This window comes from Chrysemys picta, chromosome 10, assembly GCF_011386835.1.
Source record: "Chrysemys picta bellii isolate R12L10 chromosome 10, ASM1138683v2, whole genome shotgun sequence".
NCBI lineage: Eukaryota > Metazoa > Chordata > Testudines > Emydidae > Chrysemys > Chrysemys picta.
In genome coordinates, this window is record NC_088800.1 from 24,718,404 (window position 1) to 24,741,935 (window position 23,532).

General features: G+C 45.0%; 1 long non-coding RNA gene across 1 annotated transcript in view; it reads right to left on the reverse strand.

The window, feature by feature from the left end:
* The window catches only part of LOC122174057 (uncharacterized), a 246,653-nt gene that overhangs the window by 96,810 nt on the left and 126,311 nt on the right, over positions 1-23,532 (reverse strand). The window contains exon 4 of the long non-coding RNA XR_010590713.1: positions 11,499-11,642. This is a non-coding gene — a long non-coding RNA (uncharacterized LOC122174057). The remainder of the gene's footprint in view (positions 1-11,498; positions 11,643-23,532) is intronic.

Here is a 23,532-nt window from a genome sequence, read left to right on the forward strand (position 1 = left end):
TTAATCTCCCAAAATTAATGCAGTTTCCATAATAAAACAAATGGACAGGAATCCCTAGAGTTGTGTGGGAAAATATACTACAGACAGTACAAAACCAGAGCCTAAGTGGGCTGCTATGAAGTGACTATGTGTGCACCAATGTTCCCTCTAATTTTTTACATCCATCTGTGGACTGAATTTTGTTATGTGCATCACTATGGAGGTGATGTGTGGTGGGGGTGGGGCCAAGTATGGGAGGGGGCTCAGGGCTGGGGCAGAGGGTTGGGGTGCAGGGGGTGAGGGCTCTGGGGTGGGGCCGGGGATGAGGGGTTCAGGGTGTGGAAGAGGGCTCAGGGCTGAGGCAGAGGGTTGAGGTGCAGGGGGGGATGGGATGGGTGAGGGCTCCAGCTGGGGGTGAGGGCTCTGGGATGGGGCCAGGATGAGAGGTTCAGGGTGTGGGAGGGGGCTCAGAGCTAGGGCAGAGGGTTGGGGTGCAGGGGGTGAGGGCTCTGGGGTGGGGCCGGGATGAGAGGTTCAGGGTGTGGGAGGAGGCTCAGGGTTTGGGCAGAGGGTTGAGGTGGGGGGGTGAAGGCTCCAGCTGGGGATGTGGGTTCTGGGGTGTGGCCAGGGATGAGGGGTTTGGGGTGCAGGCTGCCCCAGGGCTGTGGCAGGGAGAGAGGATTTCCCCCCAGCCCTCTCTCGCTGCAGCAGCCCGGAGCCAGGGGGAGAGGCACCTCTCCCCAGCTGCGGCAGCACCGAGTCCGGGGCCGGGGGAGAGGCGCGTCTCCCTGGCAGCAGCAGCTTCGGGGCTGAGGCCAGGGCAGGGGAGAGTCCAGGCCCCTGTGGCTGCGCGGCCCTTGATAGACTGCTGTGCAGCCGCGCAGCATAGAGGAAATTTAGGTTGTGCACCAATAAAAGGTACAGAGGAAAGTATGCAGCAAAGTGTTTTGACACCAAGTAAAATATCTTCTAAAACAATGAAGCAAAATATATGTGAAGATAATGAATTATACACACCACTAGGGAAAATTATGAAGGCCATAAAAGAAAACAATCATTCCAAATGAATCTGTGTAGCCTCAATGGAAACATAAGCTAAAAAGAATGAAAAGACAAAAGCTGACAGTGTGACAACAAATCTTCTTCTATAGCACACTGACAAAAAATAAGTACAGAGAGGGCAACCTGGGGAAAAACCAAAGAGAATTATCCAGATGTCTATAAAATGGAGCTAGAGACAAAGCATCCATACTCTGCATACATAAATAGTAGAAAATTAAGGATGGGTAAATGTTACCTCTGCTAAGAGGAACACGAGATATAACAATGGAAATTATCAGGAAAACAAAACATCTGGTGGAAGGTCTATGGCCTGTGTTATACAGGACGCCAGATGATCACAATGCTAGATGATCACAATGCTCCCTTCTGGCCTTGGAATCTATGAAGATGCACTTGATACTGAAATAATTTGAAGAAAACCCTTTACAACAAAAGCATTTACTGAATATATTAGAGGAAGAGAAGGATTTGGGACTGATAGAATCATCACAAAAACAACTGACCAGTTTATAAAAATACCTCAGATTATTTCAACAAATTAACAGGTGGATTTAAATTAGGAATTTTATCATAGAAAACCTGATTGGGTTAAGTGGTTAATGTTAGGAAATGCAGTAAGCCAAGTCTTGCCCTGATTTACACTCCCAATGAAGTCAATGGGGTTGCAAGGAATGTACTTGGGGACAGGATTTGGTCCAATAATCTTTAATTCTATTTCATAATTGATCAACTACTGTGTGTAGCAGATGAGACAACTGTTTACATGGAGCATAGAGCTCTTAGAATTGGTGACTACAGGTTGTTACCACACCTTAAATTAAAATGCCAAACTAGAGCAGTACAGCTCAACCTATTTCAACAGGAAAATGTAAGAAAATGGGGTGTATCTTTATTTCACACTCTTGTATTGGTTGCTTCTCATGCTACAACCATGATCTCCAGACCTCTCCATGTCCCATTTACATTCATATACTCCCTCACATAGGGCTCACTGGAGTCAATGGCAAAACTCTCACTGACTTTAGTAAAAAGAAGAACAGGAGTACTTGTGGCACCTTAGAGACTAACAAATTTATTAGAGCATAAGCTTTCGTGGACTACAGCCCACTTCTTCGGATGCTCTAATAAATTTGTTAGTCTCTAAGGTGCCACAAGTACTCCTGTTCTTCTTTTTGCGGATACAGACTAACACGGCTGCTACTCTGAAACCTGACTTTAGTAAGTGACACGTAATTTACAAGTGCATTTATGCTACCTCTTAAGTTGCCCCATTTACACCAGGGGAAAGGGAAAACAATTCACTTTCAAACCATGGCTGTGGGTAGCAGCAGCAGATCCTACCTAGTATGGCTCCTCCCTCATATGACTAATAAATGCAATTGGTAGACTTTTTGTTCTGGCTTTAAAACTGTGGTTCTCTTGTCCCTATGTTTCTGGACAGATAAACAGTGTAGTTTTTAAATTCTATAGCTGAGCATCCTCAAATATCTCTTATGACAATTGCTGGCTTTGTCACAGTTCCTCTCACTGTGATTACAGGCTTTTTAAATTGTTTGGTGTTTTCAGCTCTTTGCTCTCAGAGGTCAACCACAGCATTCCCACACAGTGGCTCTATCAGACCACACAGGAGATAAAAAAAAACAAACTAACAAAGGTTTATCTATAAATCATGAGGTTAAACTCTTTCAAATAACTGGGTACTGTACAATCTCTCTGACCATAATTAGGGCTTTTGATGTCATTTTTAAGAAGCTGTTATTCGAGGTTGCATGGAGCTACTTCCCTTTCAGCCACGCCTCGTGAGCCCTGTCATTCACTTAATGCAAATTCAGGACCAGGTTTTCAAATAATTTAGGCATGCAACTGCATGCACAAAATGTGTATGTAACTCATGCCTAATTTGTGTCCAAAATAATCGAAGTTGCAAATGCGCCTAATCCACAATTTGTATGGTCAAGTACACTGAAAGTCAACAGCCATGGGCTATTTCAGACAAAGGACAACAATGTCCAGTTCCCAGGAAACAACTCTGTCCCCAAAATTGACTCTAGTTAGGGAAATTAAAGCAGGGAGCAAACTCTCTTGCTGTTTGCTACAGCTTCTCCCAAGCAAAGCACATCACAAAACAATACAGCAGTTGTTCAAGGACTGAACAGTGTTCGCACACTAAGAAAAAGGACTTGTAAATGCACAATACACACTTGTAATGTGTAACAGTGCTCTTTGATAACTCCCACCATAACAAAATATAGTTGTTATTGAAGTGTGTACTGAAGTATAAGAGAATTATATACCTGAGAGCCAGGTACATGCTTGTTAGTGTACCGTGCTCACATGAACAATTCGGTGATACCTAATGGATTTTACGTCAAAACTCAAACTGTCAATGTGATCACACTTTAAAAGCAAAAATCACAGCCACGTCTGCACATATAAACATACACTGCACATTCTAAAAACACCCATTTTATATTTTTCACTAAATACAAATATTACTAGAGAAAACAATGTATTAATTTGCCTGACCTTACTTTGCAAAATATTCAATGATAAACACGTTTATCTTACAATATCCATCTATTTTAAATATTTCCTAGGGCATCGATCACCATAGCATCTAACCATTAAGTTCTTCTTCTGGATCTGAGCACTAAGAAAAGCATCTAACCATGAAGTTCTTCTTCTGGATCTGAGCACTAAGAAAATCACTTGTCATTTCCTCTGATTAGATTAATGATTGACCAAATGGCAACTTGTTTCTTTTAATCACAACATAGCATTCCAGTGTTTTCACAAGGGTTTTAGATTTAGGCTCAGTTGCATAAAGCACTTTCTGTAGCAAAAAAAAATACATAATGAGCCAATGCATGCTGTCAATCTCTTAAGTAAGAAACAGAAGGATGGCATGCACAATTGACATTCTGAATTTACTGTACTTAACTGTGTTAATTAAGACACTATCTATGCAGGGAAATGTTTTTCAAAATTTTCTTACTATTGCTAACACAGTATCAGCTCCACTGAAAAAAACTGCATATATTTTTCCAGTGTAGACAAGGCCTATATGTCATGTTAAGAAGTTACACATTGAACAAACACATTGAAGGCCAGATTTTCACTGACAGCTGTGCAAATATAGCAAGCCCATGCTTCAGTTCAGTTGCAAACACATACAACTTTGCACCGAAAAAAAGCCCTAAGGACTTGCATAGGCAAACCCGTACAACCCAGAGTCTCATTTTGAATGCATGTATACTAATTATCTAAGGAGCATGAACGAGTGCAGTAAACCTTGTCCAAGGTTCAATACCATATGACACCTCAATGTTCATGCAATTCTTAAGAGCAGGATGACTGGCTACTATTGTCTGCTTTTGGGCTGCAAGGGTAGAAATTCTGGAGTACTAGTAGTCTTGCCCATGCCTGGTAATATATCACTGATTCTCCAAATCCATTGTGAACTCCCCCCATACTCAGAGATGATGCAATATTTGTATTCACACTTATAACCCTAGCCCACTTGCTTCTCTGGCAGCTCTAGTTAGATGATGTACTCCCTTTAAACCCTCCACTCCTGGCACTAACATTTCATTTGTTTCCCTCTCTCTGGATTTAGCTTCCTCATAGGAGCTATCTTAAAGGAGGCTGAATTGAGACAAAAGACAAACACAACATTTAGGGAACAGGGTGCTAGTTTTCTGAACCACAAGGGTACATTCTCAGTCTGTCTGTAGAGAGGCAAATGAGAGGAAAGAGAGGTGAATACGGATGAGCTGTAAAGGCCCTAGAACTCCCTTTCCTCCTCTTCACTTGCTTTCTTGGCTAAAGTGTGCAGAAAATGGTGTTTAATTACAGAAATGTACACTGGATTCCAGTTTTATTGTATTTTGTTCAATGCCCCAAGTGCTTCTTTGGACCCCAGTGCTGTAAGTCAGTAGGAGTCTACACAGGGTTCTACCCACAGAATCAGGGTCATGGAGAGGAGGGGTGGCAATTTATATAGACTTGGATCTGATCCAAAAAATATGGATTCAATCCCTCCCCACACACACACACACACACACACACACACTGGGGCGTAGGAGAAATACATACTCTGCCTTGCTCTGAAATAAAGTTATTTCGTCATAAAGCATTGTCGTCATATACAGAATTTATGATGACCACACCACTGAAACTGTCAAACTGCATCCAGAATTGCAAGCACAGGCAGGGCCCAACTCTTTTGCCCTGCACTTGGGATCGTCATTAGCACCATTGCAAAGTGTGTATAAGGCTCCTGTTCTGGCTCAATAGCGTTCTTTGCTCTCATTTACATTGGTATAAATAATTGCACAAGGTGCACAGCAAGGGTATTACTCTGCAATGCTTTGTCATTATATCGTACACGTAGCATTCTATCATTAACTCGAGCAGCAGCCTGTCAGCAAACCAGTCACTGAAATATCCTATTCATTTGATTTTCAACAGTTTCAGATATTGAGCTGTGCAAGCAGAAATTCTGTACATCAGTTTTACAACGTTTCAACAGTTGTATCTTGTTTATTGAATCTTCCAGTTATATTTTTAGCCTCACCATCCATGATCCCGTGAGACCAATGTACTTGTCAGAGAAATGGATACTAAAAATGCCCCGACAGACTATTGGGAGGCAGGGCATTTGCAGTAGTGGGTCTTAGGCTATGGAAAATTCTCCAAGCGGAGAATGTCCTTGAGCTCAAAACATGCTGTAGTCTGACCATTGTGAAACCCTACATACAACAGACATTAAATAGATTATATATCTTTATAAAACACACACAAGTACAAAGAACTGAACCCCAGAAAGGCAAAAGGAGCTCACATATGTTTGAAACATCCTGTCTTATTTTGCTTTGCTTTGCTATTCATAGATTCATTCAGTCTAAGGCCAGAAGGAACCATTAGAACATCTAGTCTGACCTGTATTTCACAAGCTATTCAATTTCCCTCTGTTACCCTTGTACTGAGCCTAATAACTTGTGTGTGGCTACAGCACATCTTCCAGAATAGCATCCAGCCTTGATGTGAAGACCTCAAGAGATGGAGAATTCACCACTTCCCTTGGCCATTTGTTCCCATAGTTCAGTAGTTCTCAAACTTTTGTACTGGTGACCCCTTTCCCATAGGAAGCCTCTGAGTGCAACCCCTCCTAATAAATTAAAAACACTTTTTTATATATTTAACACCATTATAAATGCTGGAGGCAAAGCGGGGTTTGAGGTGGAGACTGACAGCTTGCGACCCCCCAGGTATAACCTCGCGATCCCCTGACGGATCCCAACCCCCGGGTTTGAGAATCATAGAATATCAGGGTTGGAAGGGACCTCAGGAGGTCATCTAGTCCAACTCCCTGCTCAAAGCAGGACCAATTCCCAACTAAATCATCCCAGTCAGGGCTTTGTCAAGCCTGACCTTAAAAACCTCTAAGGAAAGAGATTCCACCACCTCCCTAGGTAACCCATTCCAGTGCTTCACCACCCTCCTGGTGAAAAAGTTTTTCCTAATATCCAACCTAAACCTCCCCGGCTGCAACTTGAGACCATTACTCCTTGTTCTGTCATCAGGTACCACTGAGAACAGTCTAGATCCATCCTCTTTGGAACCCCCTTTCAGGTAGTTGAAAGCAGTTATCAAATCCCCCCTCATTCTTCTCTTCTGCAGACTAAACAATCCCAGTTCCCTCAGCCTCTCCTCATAAGTCATGTGCTCCAGCCCCCTAATCATTTTTGTTGCCCTCCGTTGGACTCTTTCCAATTTTTCCACATCCTTCTTGTAGTGTGGGTCCCAAAACTGGACACAGTACTCCAGATGAGGCCTCACCAATGTCGAATAGAGGGAAATGATCACATCCCTCGACCTGCGGGCAATGCCCCTATTTATACAGCCCAAAATGCCGTTAGCCTTCTTGTCAACAAGGGCACACTGTTGACTCAAACCCGTGTCCTAGTTAGTAACCTTGACTCAGGGCTTACATTCAGCTGGAGCCATCTGAAGCAGAGCTCCAGTAAATATTTTTAAACCCACGGGAGCCCCAGCACCTCGCTGCAGGGCTGAAGACCTGAACCACGGCACCCCACCTCACCCTGGGGCTGAAGCCCAGAGCCCCGAATGGGGAGGGGCTCTCTGGGAAATAGTCTCTGAGAATTTAAATCCTGCCTCCCCTGTTAAAAATTTGTGTCTAATTTCAATTTGAACTTGTCTGGCTTCAGCCATTAGTGGGTTTTTTTTTTTTTTTTGCTTTTTTCCTGATTAAAGAGTCCATGTTAGGACCCAGTATTTCCTGTGAAGACACTAATCTAGTCACCTTCCAATCTTCTTTTTAATAAACTGAAGAGATTGAGCTCTTTCAGTCTCTCACAGTACGAGAAGTCTCTCTCAGTCTCTCCAGCCCTTAAATCATTTTTGTGGTTATCTAAATACTATGCTGACTTGGCATTCCGGAAGTTCCTAAAACAGATCAGATCGACCTCTTCGGATTTCCTTCCGGAACGGGAACACCTTTTGCTCTATATTTACCTTAAGGTCAGTTGCAGCATGCTGTTTTGCATACTAAATTGAGATTCTGAAGCATAACAGTGTGAATTAATGAACTAGGACCTTAACTCCACATTTCTTTTAGCTTAATTCATGTTTTGTATCTTATCTGAACTGCATTAACATTTAGGACAGGCTCCTTCTCAGGCTAAATTCTTCCATTAAGAAATCATTTACACAAATGCATTCCTAATTATGAAAATAAGATTATGTGAGTATAGTATCCTGCAAAGAGGTAGATGTCTCTAGAGATGAGGCTATTCAGCATTACACAGGACAAAGAAATCCTGCCAAAAATGAAAATACACCATTACCTGTAAAAGTAAAGAGAGAATTCAAACAGTCTGGCAGAATGAAAGTCAATATTGGCTCGATTTTGCATTATGCTGACAGTGTAGGTTAGGATTTTTGCTGTTTCTTAGCTGTGGCATTGATGTCATCATATCCCTAGTCTGACCTCCCTTCTAGAAAGTAAGATGATAGCTTTTGGAAATGAAATGTAAGGTTGCACCACATGAATCACTAGCATGGACACCTTTTTCCTAAGAAGCTCTTATCACTTCCAGATGTGGGTATCTCATGTCAACACATGTCAGCTGTTAAAAAGGGGGATGCCATTCCTGGATAGCAAGTGACTTTTTTGGCCGCCATACATTTCTTATTTCACAGCTAGTGTCTTACGTATTCTAAAATAAAGTTGTTGACATTGTGATTATCACCATTGACTTTTTTTAATACAAAGATGTTTCTTCCTTCTCCACATTCTCTTCCTATCATTTACATTTTCAAAGGTTTCATTTCACAATTTCAACAGTTATCTTGGCCGAAGTGCCTTGAGGATTGTTGCTATGTCTCCTTTTATGGGAATGACCTACCCAGGAATGCATGCAAAATCTCATCATGTTTTTTCTGGATGAAGATGACACTTCTTCTATTTACTGTGAATGCCATTTTTTCTGTCTCACTCAGCATATAGTCTGTGCGATCAGCTAGCTCAGTGTTTCCCAAAGTTGGGACGCCGCTTGTGTAGGGAAAGCCCCTGTCGGGCCGGGCCGGTTTGTTTACCTGCCACGCCTGCATGTCCGGCCGATCGTGGCTCCCACTGGCCGCGGTTCGCTGCTCCAGGCCAATGGGAGCTATTGGAAGCGGCGGCCAGCACATCCCTCAGCCCGTGCCACTTCCTGAAGCCCCCATTGGTCTGGAGCAGCAAACCACGGCCACTGGGAGCCGCGATCGGCCGGATCTGCAGACGCGGCAGGTAAACAAACCGGCCCGGCCTGCCAGGAGCTTTCCCTACACAGGCGGCATCCCAACTTTGGGAAACACTGAGCTAACTTAATAATAATCATTTTTCTGCCAGTCTGGATAAAACAACAGGTATGTTTTCTTTCTGCCACACTAACTCTCAACTTTTCCAGTCCCAACACTTTCAGAGTACATGATGAGGGATCACTTTTGAACTAACATCACATATCCTGAGTTGTTTTAAAATGTAATTTCTCCCCCCAGTAAAGATATAGGAAAACATACACTGGAAACATAATTAGTTTCAGATTGTGCGCTTCAGGTTCGTGTATTTTTTAAAATATTCTAATAGCCTGACAAAAATAAATTGTAGACATTCCTGTATATAGAAGCACCTGTACAAAACCTTCTAAATGTCTCATGCCATTCATGCCCCAGATTCAGCAATGCACTTAAACACATGCTTATGTCCTTGTGAAGGAGCAAAGTCTGGCACATCAGGGGTTAAAGAAAACTGTGGGTTCATCTAGCCTTTCCCATTATACCTGCAGCCAATGCCAGGCCTGGAGGAGGAAGAAAAGAAGGGAGCCTGGCTCAGTCAGGGGCTAACTGGAGAAGAGGCAGGAGCTCTCTGTTTGCCTGCCTGCAGGCACAGACCAGCACCCTGCCAGCCACGCAGCTGTGGGAAACGAGTAAGTCTAAGGGGAACCTACAGCTAAGCCCCAACTGTGGGGAAACTGAACTATTGGGACCATGCCCCAAACTTAAGGACTTGCATAGAGAGTGTGACATTGCACTCCTTATGCTTTATGAAAATATGCTTATGCAAAAGGTCTCTTGTAAGGTATCATTGCAAAGCTTATCTATTGAGTGTGTTCATCCTATTTGTTTGCATGTATTATTTCTATGTCTGGAGTTAGGAGAATAAGATCTAAACTTGTATTACTGATGTAACCATATTAAGTAGAAACCATTAAGGGTGTTTCATAATCAATGAACTATAAATGGCTCTGTTTACTTGCAAACCTTCCTGTGTACGTGTGGGCCAGCCCAGGAAGAATGGAGGCTGGGGTCTCACAGGACATGTGACCATGTCACCTGATACTGGAATCTATCTTAAACCTGGTGCTTTTCCATTTAGGAGGACGGGTGGGGACCCAAAGAGACAAAAGATTACCACCTTGTGCCAAAGCTATAAAAGGGGGTGAAAAGGACAAAGGAGGCTGCCAGTCATGCAAAAAACCCTAGTTACCACCAAAGATGTCTGCTGGAACTAACAAGGACTGTACCAGGGGAAAGGATTGAGCCCAGACTAGGAAGGAGTCTATTTAGTCTGTGAAAGAAGCTTACTGGAACATCTCTAAGGGTGAGATATTACCTGTAATCAGTTTCTTAATGTATTAGGCTTAGACTTGCATGTTTTGGCTTTATTTTGCTTGGTGACTTAGTTTGTTCTGTCTGTTATTACTTGAAACCACTTAAATCCTACTTTTTATACTCAATAAAATCACTTTTGTTTATTAATGAATCCAGAGTAAGTGATTAATACCTGGGGGAGCAAACAGCTGTGCATATCTTTCTATCAGTGTCAATTTATAAGTTTACCCTGTATAAGCTTTATACAGAGTAAAACAGATTTATTTGGGGTTTGGATCCCATTGGGAACTGGATGTCTGAGTGCTGGAGAGGTAACTTGCTGAGCTGTTTCTGGTTAAAGTCTGCAGCTTTGGGGGCATGGCCCAGACCCTGAGTCTGTGTTTGCAGCAGGCTAGCATGTCTGGCTCAACAAGACAGGATTCTGAAGTCCCAAGCTGGCAGGTAAAATGGGCTCAAGGGTAACTTCAGCACATCAGGTGACAGTCCCAAGGGAGTCTCTGTGACCGAACCCATCACAGGGAGCAGCCCAGGAAAGTGTCCTGAACCCCCCATCATGGCTGGAAAAAAGATCTGGCTCCACTACTTAGAGGTGTGAGCAGCACAGGACCCTGGGCCAGGAACTGAGGAAAATGGAGGGGTCAGGTCCCCCTATGGCCCCCCACCCCAACGATCTAGCCACTAGGCTGCCCGGCCAATGAAGGCCCTATCACAAATGGTGGAGAATGCGGGCATGAGCCCTAGTCTCTGCTGAAGGGAATTACCACAAAAAACAAAAACAAAAAAAACACGCCCTGAGAGCAAACCCTTGAACGGAGATGGAACTTCTGCTGAAATGCATGGCTGAACAAAACACCCACCATCAACAACAGCAGCAGCGACTCCTGCAGCAGATGGCCATGCAGCAGCAACAGCTAATTTGTGAATTGGCAACCCAACAGCAGCAGCAACTGCAGGTGGTCCAACAGGTGGTCTCCATTTTGCGACCCACTGCTCCAGCAGAGCTGCCTAACCCTGCCCCTATCAGACTTGCCAAAATGCAGCCTGATGATGACCCGGAGGCTTTTTTAGAGACTTTTGAGGAGGTAACCATGGTAGCTCGGTGGCCCCAAGAACAATGGGTGGCAGTGCTGGCCCCATACCTAACCAGGGTAGCACAGACTGCATAGCGTGCTCTAGACCCCACCGCAGCCCAGGACTATGCCCAGGTCAAGGCAATAATCCTTGATGCCCTAGATATTTTGGAGGAAACGTTCCGGCAATGCTTCCGGGGGGAGCAGTACCTGTCGGGGGGGTCAGGGTCCCACCCCGCCTGGTTGCCCAGAGGCTGCGCGACTCATGCTGGAGATGGCTCGATCCAGAGGCAAAGACTGGGTTGCAGGTCGCTGAGCAGGTCCCGCTAGAGCAGTTTGTCCAGATTCTACACCCTGGGGGAAAAGAATAGGTGTTGCAGCATCATCATGACGGACGCCATTCAACTAATGGAGAAATATCTAGCCGCCAAGTCCCCTGTGATGACACCCCCTCCGGGATCAACAGGAACTAAGAGCCCTCTGCCCCTAAAAGATAGAGCCACCCAAGGGGCTCCAGGATCATGAGGAACATCAGCATCCACCCCCAGAGCCGTTTACCCGCACCCCTGTTCAAGAGACCACAGGTCCACCAGAGACCCAGGAAGCCTCTTGCTCAGCCCATCATGATCAGGCCACCCGGATACCCAGGCAGGAAACCCCACACATCTCCCAAAATCAGGACTGGTGTTTCACATGTTGCCATTCTGGACACTGGTCCAGAGACTGTCCATACATAGAATGTAGCATTGGGAAGATCTGGACTCAGTGAGCACTAGCACGCCTTGGGGACCCTGCAAAGCTGACCATCCCACTGTGGGTGAATGGGGGAGATGTAGTGGGGCTAGTTGACTCAGGGTGTGCCCAGACCCTGGTATGACGTACAGTGGTGCCTAATCCCAGCCCAACGCTAGGCACCATCATGTTACAGTGCATGCATGGGGACATGAGGTCCTACCCTCGCACAGAAATGACTTTAATGGTAGGGAGACACAAAGAGCCCCTGATGATTGGGATGGCCTCGACACTTGCCCACCCTGTTATTTTAGGCAGGGACTGGAGCTATTTTAGAGAACTGATAACCGAGCTTGTGGGACCCCATTCCAATGGGCAATGGCCCCTACCTCCAATCACGGGCTGACCTGAAGCACCAACCGTGGGGGAGGTTGAAGACCCTGGTGAAGGGACATCCCAGTCTTCAGCACCAGCCCAGCCAGACCAGGCCCCCTCACAGCCAGAAGGGGAGCCATCCTTGCTACCCAAATCAGAGCTTCTGACTTGCCTCTCTGACTTTGTGGGAGAACAATGGACGGACGACACACTGAGTCGAGCATACGCCCAGGTGGCGGCGGTGAATGGGGAGACTGTTGAACCCCATCAAGCGTGACGGTTCCCCCATTTTGAGATTCAGGGTGACCAACTCTACAGTTTAGGGAAGAACCCACAGACCGAAGAGATTCAACACCAGCTCTTGGTGCCTCAGCCCTGCTGGAAAGAGGTCATGCGACTCCCCAATGCCATACCCACTGCTGGTCACCTCGGGAGGGAAAAGACACTGGCTCAGATTCTGGCCCAGTTCTTTTGGCCAGGATTCTACAGAGAGGTGGTGGATTTCTGTGCCTCCTGCCCAAGAGTGCTAGCTCATCGCACCTCAGACAGCTGAGAGAGCCCCTTTGATCCCCCTTCCACTTATGAGTGCACCCTTCGAGTGGATTGGACTCAACAAAGTCGTCCCTCTGGAGAAGAGCGCTACTGCATACCGGTTCATTTTCTTCATGCTAGACTATGTGACCAGGTTCTCTGAAGTCGTGGCACTATTTTCTATGAATGCCAAAAGGGTGGCAACAGAGCTTATGAATATCTTTTCCTGAGTTGGGGTGCTCCAGGAAATCTTAAGAGACCCAGATGATCCAGCAACTCTGCTGGTTACTAAAAATCAAAACTCTACGAACATCCGTATACCACCCCCAAATAGACGGCCTGGTAAAGCGCTATAACAGAACCCTAAAAGCGATGCTCCGAAAATTCATCCTAACAGATGTTTGACATTGGGACCAGCTATTCCCTCCTCTGATGCTCACGGTCCAGGAGGTTCCCCAGTTTTCCACTGGCTTCTTGCCATTTGAGCTTTTATATGGGAGGCAACCCCAAGGAATTTTGGACGTAATTCGAGAAATGTGGGAGGAACAACCATCCCAAGCCAACAATGTGGTACAATATGTCTTGAACCTGCGGGAGAGACTCGAAGCTTTAGGCTCCTTTGCCAGAGAGAACCTCCTCCATGCCCACGAAACCCAAGAGGCTGCCTACAATAAACAGGCGTGTCTCCAGGAGTTTCAGCCTGGTAATCAGGTACTGTTGTTGCTGCCCAGCTCATAGTTGAAGCTCCTCGCCCATTGGCAAGGGCCCTGTGAGGTGATCCGTCACGTAGGACCGGTGAACTACGAGATCAAGCAACCCAACAAACGTAAGGTACAAGAAATCTACCATGTGAACCTTTTAAAACCGTGGAAAGTCCAGGAAGGCTTACTAATAGCTCCCTACCTGCCAGAGCCTGAACTAGGCCCCTAGGTTGCCAAAGCTTCAACTCCGGGGGGAGGGGGTCAAGATTGGAGACAATCTTACCCCAGAGCAGAGAAGTCAGGTGCAGAAACTGATCACTGCCATGTCTTCCATCTTTTTGACCCAACCAGGCCGGACTCACTTGATAACCACCATATCCAGATGGAAACAGGAGTTAAGGTCAGGGAAAACCCTCGGTTCCTTCCCCAGAAACTGAGAAAGACCATGAAACAGGAACTCCAGTCGATGCTAGCATTGGGGGTGATTGAGGAGTCTTTCAATGACTGGAAAAGCCCTGTGGTACTAGTCTCGAAACCCGATGTGAGTACTCGCTTTTGCATTGACTTCTGCAAGGTCAATGCAGTATCAAAATTTGATGCATACCCAATGCCACGTATTGATGAGCTGCTCGACTGGCTAGGAAAGGCACAGTTCATCACCACCCTGGACTTAAAGGGATATTGGCAGATCCCCCTCACACCCAAATCCAAGGAAAAGACAGCTTTCTCCACCCTCTTTGGGCTCCTCCAGTTCCAGACCATGCCCTTCAGTTTGCATGGTGCCCCTGCAACGTTTAGCGACTAATGGAACACGTTCTCCACCCTCATAGCCGGTATACAGCTGCTAACCTAGATGACGTGGTGACTTATAGTCGCGACTGGCCGAACCACTTAAAACATGTGGCCACAGTGCTACAGTCCCTCAAGGAGGCCGGCCTGATGGCGAACCCTGCTAACTGTCACCTTGGGAAGGATGAGGCCTCCTACCTCGGATACACGTTGGGAAAAGGCACCGTTGTCCGACCCTTGATTGGCAAAGTCCATGCTCTCCAGCTGTGCCCCACTCCTTCCTCAAAAAAGCAATTACACCAGTTTCTAGGACTGGCCGGTTACTACTGCTGCTTTATCCCAGGGTTCTCCCTCTATTGCAGCCCTGCTTACTGATCTCCCCAAGAATGACAGTCCTAAGAGGACCCAGAGGACCAGAGCCTGTGAGGAGGCATTTCAAACTCTGAAAGCCCAACTCTGTTGGGAACCCGTCTTGTATAGCCCTGACTTCACTAAGGAGTTTATATTACAGATGGCTGCCTCGGATGTTGGCCTAGGAGCCATTCTATCCCAGGTAGTGGGAGGCGACGAACACCCCATCCTCTACATTAGTAGAAAGCTGTTCCCGAGGGAAAAGGCCTACTCCATAATTGAGAAGGAAGCCTTGGCAGTAAAATGGGCTGCAGACTCTCTCTGTTATCTTCTAGGCACACACTTTACCCTAGTCACTGACCATGCCCCTCTCCACTGGCTGCATGCTATGAAGAACACAAACACCAGAATCATGAGGTGGCTCCTTTCCCTCCAACCCTCAGTCAGGGGCTGACTGGCGAAGAGGCAGGAGCGCTCTGTTTGCCTGCCTGAAGGCACAGACCGGCACCCTGCCAGCCACGCAGCTGTGGGAAATGAGTAAGTCTTCCCCTGCTAAGGGGAACCTACAGCTAAGCCCCAACTGCGTGGAAACTGGACTATTGGGGCCACGCCCAAACTTAAGGACTTGCATAGGGGGCAGCCCAGGAAAGCCTCCTGAACACCCCTCCCCCCCATGGCTGGGAGAAAGATCCAGCTCCACTACTTAGAGGTGTGAGCGGCACAGGACCCTGGGCCAGGAACAGAGAGAAAAGGAGGGGTCAGGTCCCACTAAGGCCTGCCCTACCCAATAATCTAGCCACTAGGCTGCCCAGCCACTGAAAGCCCTATCACAGTCCTACTGACTTGAATGGGACTAAACCACATTCCTAGACTTAAGCAAACACTCAAAGTGCACAATTGTCAGCTTCAAACTACTTTGTGTGCCCTTCCCTACCTCCACCGCCTTATCCTAATATAATGCTATATATAGAAACAACCAAAATCCCCTGCAGCTGCCAGCTGGATTCTTTCCCACCTTCCTACTCTAATCATCATTAACTACTGGTTTTATTTTATTACATGGGCAGTAGTTGTTTAGGAAAAGGAACATCCAATTAAAACAGCTGCTAGCTGGCCTCTTTGTCTTTTTCTATATGCCCTGATCACAGAGGAGACAGTCAAGGTTATGTGGATGGGGGCTGGTAGAAAACATTTTCTGTTGCCTCTATGTAGGCTGTAAGACAAGAACTGTCTTTTTACTACACATTTGCACTGCACCTAGCACTGATCCCTGCTGATGCAAATAAAAAACAATTAATGTGTGGCCCATGAGCCTCTCTGGCCCCAGAAAAGGCTTCATGTCTGCAGAATTATATCTTCTCCTTCTGCACAGCAGAGGAAATACATGATCACTTTTGCTATTACACACAGGGGAATAGCACAGAGCTGATGAATTGGGACACAAGTGAGGAGGCCAGATCAGCAGCTGTACTAATGACAAAAATAGTACCCAGAAAATATGTCTTTGCCTTGTCACAAAAAGATAGTGGGAAACAATGCGATCCTCTGGCAGATAAATGCCAAACATATACATCTTGTCATTTGATTTGGGCTTTTGTGGCATTGCATGATAATGCATTCAAGCTTTCATAAAGCGCATTGGGATATAAGCTCACTGATGTTCATAGAAATTTTGAGTGTAGATTAAAGTGGAGTGGGGAATTATCCTCCGACCACCTGACTGTCAGCTTGCCATTGATTTGTGCAAGATGGAACCTTATTTTGTACTCTGTACAGACAGCTCTGATTGATTGTTGTTACAGAAAAACATCTCGTCACTTGTTGTTGTGACTCCTGCTCTTCCCCATGCATTATGATGAGGAAATGTTCATTTCAGAAAAGCACCTTCTGAACTGCACTGATCTGAAAATCTCCTGAGAAAACACTCTTGTTAAAGGTATGGCCAATGCTTGACTACACTTGCAGTTTGATATTAAAAATGTTTAAGAGACCAAATAATCAAGCTTTGCCAAATTTATTGTCTAAAGACAAAAGAGTAAATACAGAAAGGAAAGAGTTAATACCATACCAATCCTTCTGGGAAGCTTGTTTCTCAAAGCATGCAGTTCACCTTAACACAGAAGGTGTGCTTCTAAAATACGTCCACCCAAACTACCTCTATTTATGCCAGACTGTTTACAAGTTAGAGAACTTTCCATAAATCACTGAGTTCTAACTGACCAGTTCGTACCAGTTCTGTATCTTTCCTTCTCTCTCATTTTGGATACTACATTCCAGATGAAGGCGCCTTCTAAGCTTGTACACAGGTAGAATATTCATATATCTTGCCAAAGCTGATTTAGTTTTGCAAATTCTTGTGGGATACTTGGCATGGGTAAACAGAATTGTCAGAAGAGCATAATGGACTCAGTTAACATAATTCCCAACACCTATATACCATATTAATATCATTAGTACATTAGTACCTATTAATGTGAGGTGCGTACCTATCCATGTCGACTAATAATTCCCATGACTAGTGAGACATCTAGTTCTCCCTGATTTTGATTGGGTCAGAGACACAGCAAGATCAGCTTCTCTCATGCTATTCTAATGCTTCATTTTTCAGTGCTGCTAAATGCCAAGGCATGTGGAAACTTACACAGGGGAATACTCATTATCCATTTTAAAATGCAAAAAAAGAATTAGCCTCTAAGTAGAGATGGTCCCAAGCCTGAATCCAAACACCTCTAAGTGTTGGGTGTGCTTGGATCTAGGGACCTGGATGAAAGCTGCCTTTAGGGAATTTGTTTCCCATGCCCCTCAGGGAGCTTGAGCCTCTATCAGACAAAGGCTATAGGAGTCTGAGCAATGAATCATTCCCCACTGCTCTGGGAATGAGAAGTGACTGATTGCATGCTGCTGGACTTGCCTGGTTCACAGGGAGTGAAAATAGAGTCAGTTCATCACCGTTGCTGGCGCTCACAGACCAGAATGGTGGCAACTACAACCCTAGCCTGTGGGGCCCTTATAACCATGGCACCTCCCACACAAACCTGCTGCTTGTTGGGGAGAGGGGAGGGACAGAGAACTGGGACAGACAGAGCTTGAAGGAGCAGAGGTAAATGAGGAAGCAGAAAGAAAAAGTTGTGAGGCACATGGTTGGCCAGGAGACAGACACCCACACCCTCTTCTGCATGAGTGTGCAGAACTCAAACGGGGTAAAGATGAGAAGCCTGAAAATAGATACTCTTTAATATAATGGTGCTGACTTCTCATTCAAAGTCTGTAAATGAAGCAACCACTGACCAGGAAAGCCAGTGCCCTGGTAGCTGCAGGAATACATCATGAGTGGTGGGACTCAAACCCAGATCAGCAAAGTGGCCAGACAGTAGACACCTCTGTGCCACCACAGCAACTGTAATCCAGCTGCTCCTTGAAACCCACAGCTGACATACACTACGGGAAGTCCCACCTGAGACACCTAATTGGCAGCTGCCTTGGAGGCTCCTGACTGGCCCCTTGACTCTATATAAGGCTACAGGACATACCAGGAAGTGTCCACACAACAGCACCACGACCATCTCCGCTTCTTTCCTCCTAAACTCCCAGCATTGACTTTGGCTCTGACCTTTGCTCTGAACACAGAACCTCAACACAAGTTCTGACCTCTGGTATTGACTTTGGCCTAGAAAGCTGATCGTGAGCCTTCAACCCCACCCCAGGACCCTGGCAATAAGCACATGGAAGGCATTGTTATTCTTGACGATTTTGTAAAAAGGGATACTAATAATACCAAAAGACTAGCAGTTAAAAAAATACTTGTGAGCTCAGCCCATATTGGCAATGCAATTATCTTCCTAGCAGTTTCTACTATGAGCAGACAGAAGTTTGACTTATAATAGTAAAAATGCATCATATTATGCTAGTCTATATAGGTTTTTATACTGCCCTCATAAACATAGTATCTGAGAGCCCCCCAGTAATGCAGTATGTTATTAGGTATCATTCTAACAAATACTTTACCTTTAAACAATTACCTTAAATAGATGGGAGAACAGTACAAGCATTTAAAGTAAACGTTGATACATTCACCTTCATTTCATGCTAGTGGGAGGCTGACTAGTCAAGTGGATAGAGCATTGGATTGGGACTCAGAAGACCTTTCATTTCTATTCCCAGCTCTGCCACTGGCCTGCTGGGTGATCTTGGGCCTCTCCGTGCATCAGTTTCCCCATCTGTAAAATGGGGCTAATGATACTGACCTCCTTTGTAAAGCACTTTGAAATCTACAGAGAAAAAGTGCTATCTATGAGCTAGGTATTATTACTACTATACTAGTCCACTTCTTTGCCACATTTGGTGGTATGAATTAAGGCTAAATAGCTTGCCTAAGTCTTGAAGATATGCAATAGAATGCACACAGGAAAATGAGAAGAATTATAGGCAACTTAACTCTAAGAACAGAGATTCTATGTACAGAGAGAAAAAAACATTCCAAAACAGTAAAGAAAAAAACTGTGATGTAGCATGCTATATGAATTTATTAAAATATGCTAATGTAACTGGAATATGCTTCATGCAAAAGGTCTCTTGTAAGGTACCATTACAAAGCTTATAATCTACTAAGTGTGATCATCCTATTTGAATAAATGTACCACTCTTGAATCTGAAACTAGAAATATGAAATATAACTCTGAGGGCCTATTGTAATTATGCAACGTGTGGGCCATTAATGGTGGTTTGGAATCTCGATGACTCTCATTAACCAAGACAATTGAGTGCAGATGGCTCTATTTTACCTGTAAGTCTTTCTGTATACGTGTGTGCTGGCAAGTGGGTAATGAAGTCTTACAGTGACATATGATCATGTCACCTGAACTGGAATCCATCTTTAACCTGGTGCTTTTCCATTGAGAAGGTGGGGGTGGGAACCCAAAGGGACAAAAGATTCCCGCCTTATGCAAAAGATATGTAAGTGACTGGAACAGAGAAAAGGGAGAACCATCATGAGAAATCCTTTAGCTACCACCTGAGCTGGAACAAGGGCTGTACCAGAGGAAAGGATTGTGCCCAGACTAGGAAGGCATCCAGTCTGTGAAAGAGACTTATTGAAACATCTTTCAGGGTGAGATTTTATTTGTACTCAGTTGTATTACTGTATTAGGCTTAGATTTGCATGTTTTATTTTATTTTGCTTGGTAATTCACTTTGTTCTGTCTGTTACTACTTGGAACCACTTAAATCCTACTTTCTGTATTTAATAAAATCATGTTTTATCTATTAATTAACCCAGAGTGTGCCTTAATACCTGGGGGATGGGCAAACAGCTGTGCATATCTCTCTATCAGTGTTATAGAGGGCGAACAATTTATGAGTTTACCCTGTATAAGCTTTATACAGGGTAAAAGGGATTTATTTGGGGTTTAGACCCCATTGGGAGTTGGGCATCTGAGTGTTAAAGTCAGGAACACTTCTGTAAGTTGCTTTCAGTTAAGTCTGCAGCTTTGGGGCAAGTAATTCAGACCTGGGTCTTTGTTAGAGCAGACAGGCGTGTCTGGCTCAGCAAGACAGGGTGCTGGGGCCCCGAGCTGGCAGGGAAAACAGGGGCAGAAGTAGTCTTGGCACATCAGTTGGCAGTTCCCAAGGGGGTTTCTGTGATCTAACCCGTCAAGAACAGAGATTCTATGTACTGCGAAAGAGAGAAACATTCCAAAACAGTAAAGAAAAAAACCCCACAAAAGATGGGGCAGAACCTGGTTTATGCTGCCTCGATGTAAATCTAGACCACAGACCACTATTTTTTTTAATGAGAGAATGGAAGACATTTTTGATAAGGTTGAAAACTATTCTCTCCCAAGTCAGTTTCTACTAGAAAACAACATAATTCCAGCAACAGTTATCAACTAGTTTGACTTAAATTGCATATGTATGTTTAAGAAATTAGAAGTTCAATTGTCTTTAACAGTACGGGTCTTTTTGCCAATAATGAGGAAGTTAAGGAAGACAATGAATGAAAGGCAGACTTACGTTTTGGGTTGGCAAACTGGCCCCAGTCACCACAGGCCAAATTTTGTCCTACTTCAAATCCAGGGGGTGCTGGGTCCAACACAGGAAGATAACTGTTCTGCTCAGTAACTCAAGCGAGCCCAGCAGTTTCAGGTCATCTCAAAACATATGCTCAAGGGTGGGGAAAATACTCCATCAATATGTGATTCTGCCCTCACTTATACCAATTTTATACTGGTGTAATTATGGATTCAGTGGAACTTCTCCTGTTTTATACCAATGTAAGGGAGATCAGAATCAGGCCAGAAGTATTTTGGGCAGGTAGAAGTCTCTGAGCTGGAAGCTGCCAATTACAAATAGGGATGAACTCAAGTTGCTTTGGGAAGAAAGAGGCCATCTAACTGAGAATACAAATCTTGGCTGTGTCTACATACAAAGCTTTAACTTTTAAAATCCAGGGCCTAACTGTAGAAACTATACTTCTAAAAACCAAAATAATCCTGTATCTAGTGGCCAGGGCATTCATTTCCTTCCTAAACGAAGTTAATCAGCTCAATGTGCACTAGTCACCTAGCCCTGTGAAGAAAAGGCTTCATGAACAGTAGTGATATAATCTGTGTGCTAAATCTAATCATTTGTATAAAAGCGATTCACATTAAAATTATTCAAGCATTGTCACCTCACAATCTAAAATGACCATAATAATCGAATTAATGACCCTGTTGCTTGACCTTATCACTGCTTAATTTATGATCTGTCTGGAAGTTCACCCACTCTGATTGGATTTGCTTTACTTTTCCTTCATTGTATATTTCTTGCAAATGTTTGCAACTGGTGAATGCATTAGGTGTTCCTGGAAACACATGGTACTAGAAACAATTTAAAATTAGGAGATGACAACTGAGGCTCACTGCGATTTGAGAATTTCACCATGCAGTCTGAAATAGTTTATTTTTTATGGCTATCACACTGCAAACCTGTACTCAAAGAGCGTGATAGATTTTTGGCATCAGGTTATCCACACCTGCTGAAGAGAGATCTCAATAGACATGCTATTTTTCCCCTTTTTTCCTAATCTGATTCTGCATACTTAATCAGATGATTGGTGTGTAAATTTCTGCAGAAGGCACACTGAAACTGTCAACATCATAAAAAGCTGCTCTTCTATAATCAAATGACAATTTCACGTGCCATTTGTCTTCATTATTTGGCCTGTGGGCAATACGTGAGTTGAATGGTTTAGCTTCTCCTATGGACTGGGTGGTAAAAAGTTTAAAACGTGGTGCAACCCAGTATATTGCTATTATGACCAATCTGGTAAAGAATTATTATTAAATAGTGTTATCTTTTCACAGTTTTCTACATGGAAAGGAGAGTTTTAGAAGCAACAAGTTCATTCAGTACAGAGCTACCGAGATAGCACTTCATAATCCAAATCACTTTGTAAACTTTCATTTCTTCTATATTTTGTTAAATAAACAAAGTTAACATTAAGAGACCAAATTTCCAGTGGGCCTGATAAGTGTGGGCACATTTGTTCGCCCATGCTAAAGCCCACATCAGCCCATGGAAATGCTTACTTCACCATTTGTGCATTCAAAATGTGAGGCTCGGAGTGCAAACTGATTTCTAACATATTGTTCTAGAAGATTCCAAACAGTTTGGACATAAGCAAAATATGTGACCAATGAACATAACACTGGGTAAGAAAGACACATGTAATGGTATGGTTATGTGATCTAACACAGGGGCTCTCATTAAACTGTCATGAGAAATTGGGGAATCATTGGCCCCACACCCAATTAGCGCCCACACCTGTGAGATTAGTAAATCATTGATATGTTCATGCTAAAAAAGGGTTCTCTCTCAAAATGTTTGAACACCTAGATAAACAGGATAATAGAAATGTAGGGCTAGAACAGTGCTGGCTCCAGCTTTTTTGCCTCCCCAAGCGGCGGGGAAAAAAGAGAAGAACCCGATCGAGCTGCCGCTGAAGTGCCGCCCAAGAGGAAGACATCGAGTGAAGGACCCACCGCCGAATTGCCACCGATCCAGAGCGGGCCGATCGAGCTGCCGCCGAAGTGCTGCCGCCGCCAATCCGGACGTGCCGCCCCGACAATGGACGCACTGCCGTCCCTTTCTATTGGCCGCCCCAGGCACCTGCTTCCTTCGCTGGTGCCTGGAGCCGGCCCTGGGCTAGAAGCAGAAGAGAGGCATGGGGAGCATGCGGGGTCACGTGCGCCCCACCACTAGACAGCTCTGGCTGGGACATCCAGCAGCAAGGAAGCAGTGCTCCCCCTGGCAGCCACACTCTCCCCGTGTCCCTACAGCCTGGGGAGGGAGGAAGCCACAGGGCTGCCAGCTGAGCTCTTTCCCCCAAGCCCTGTAGCTGCTGTTTCTCCTTCCCTGCTGCTGGAGTCCCAACGTTGCTGCCTGGTTTGCAGACCATCCACCAAGGTGAGTCAGGGTGGAGGCAGAGGTGATGCGTGGGACTCCAGCAGCAGGGAAGGCAAAGCAACCCCATGTGGGTGAGGAGGAGGCGGAGCTCAGCAGGCAGCCAGCCGCCTTGCTGCTTCCTCTCTCCCCACACTGCATGGACACATGGAGTGTGCCACTGCCGGGGGGAGCGCTGCCTCCTCACTGCTGGGCATCCCCCCCTGAGGTGTCCTGAGAAATTGGGGGGGGGGGCACTTTTCACTAGCCACAGCTACATGTTGTCTCTGGCTATAAGAGACCTCTGGATGTCACCTAATCCATCCCCACCAGCTGAAGCGGGA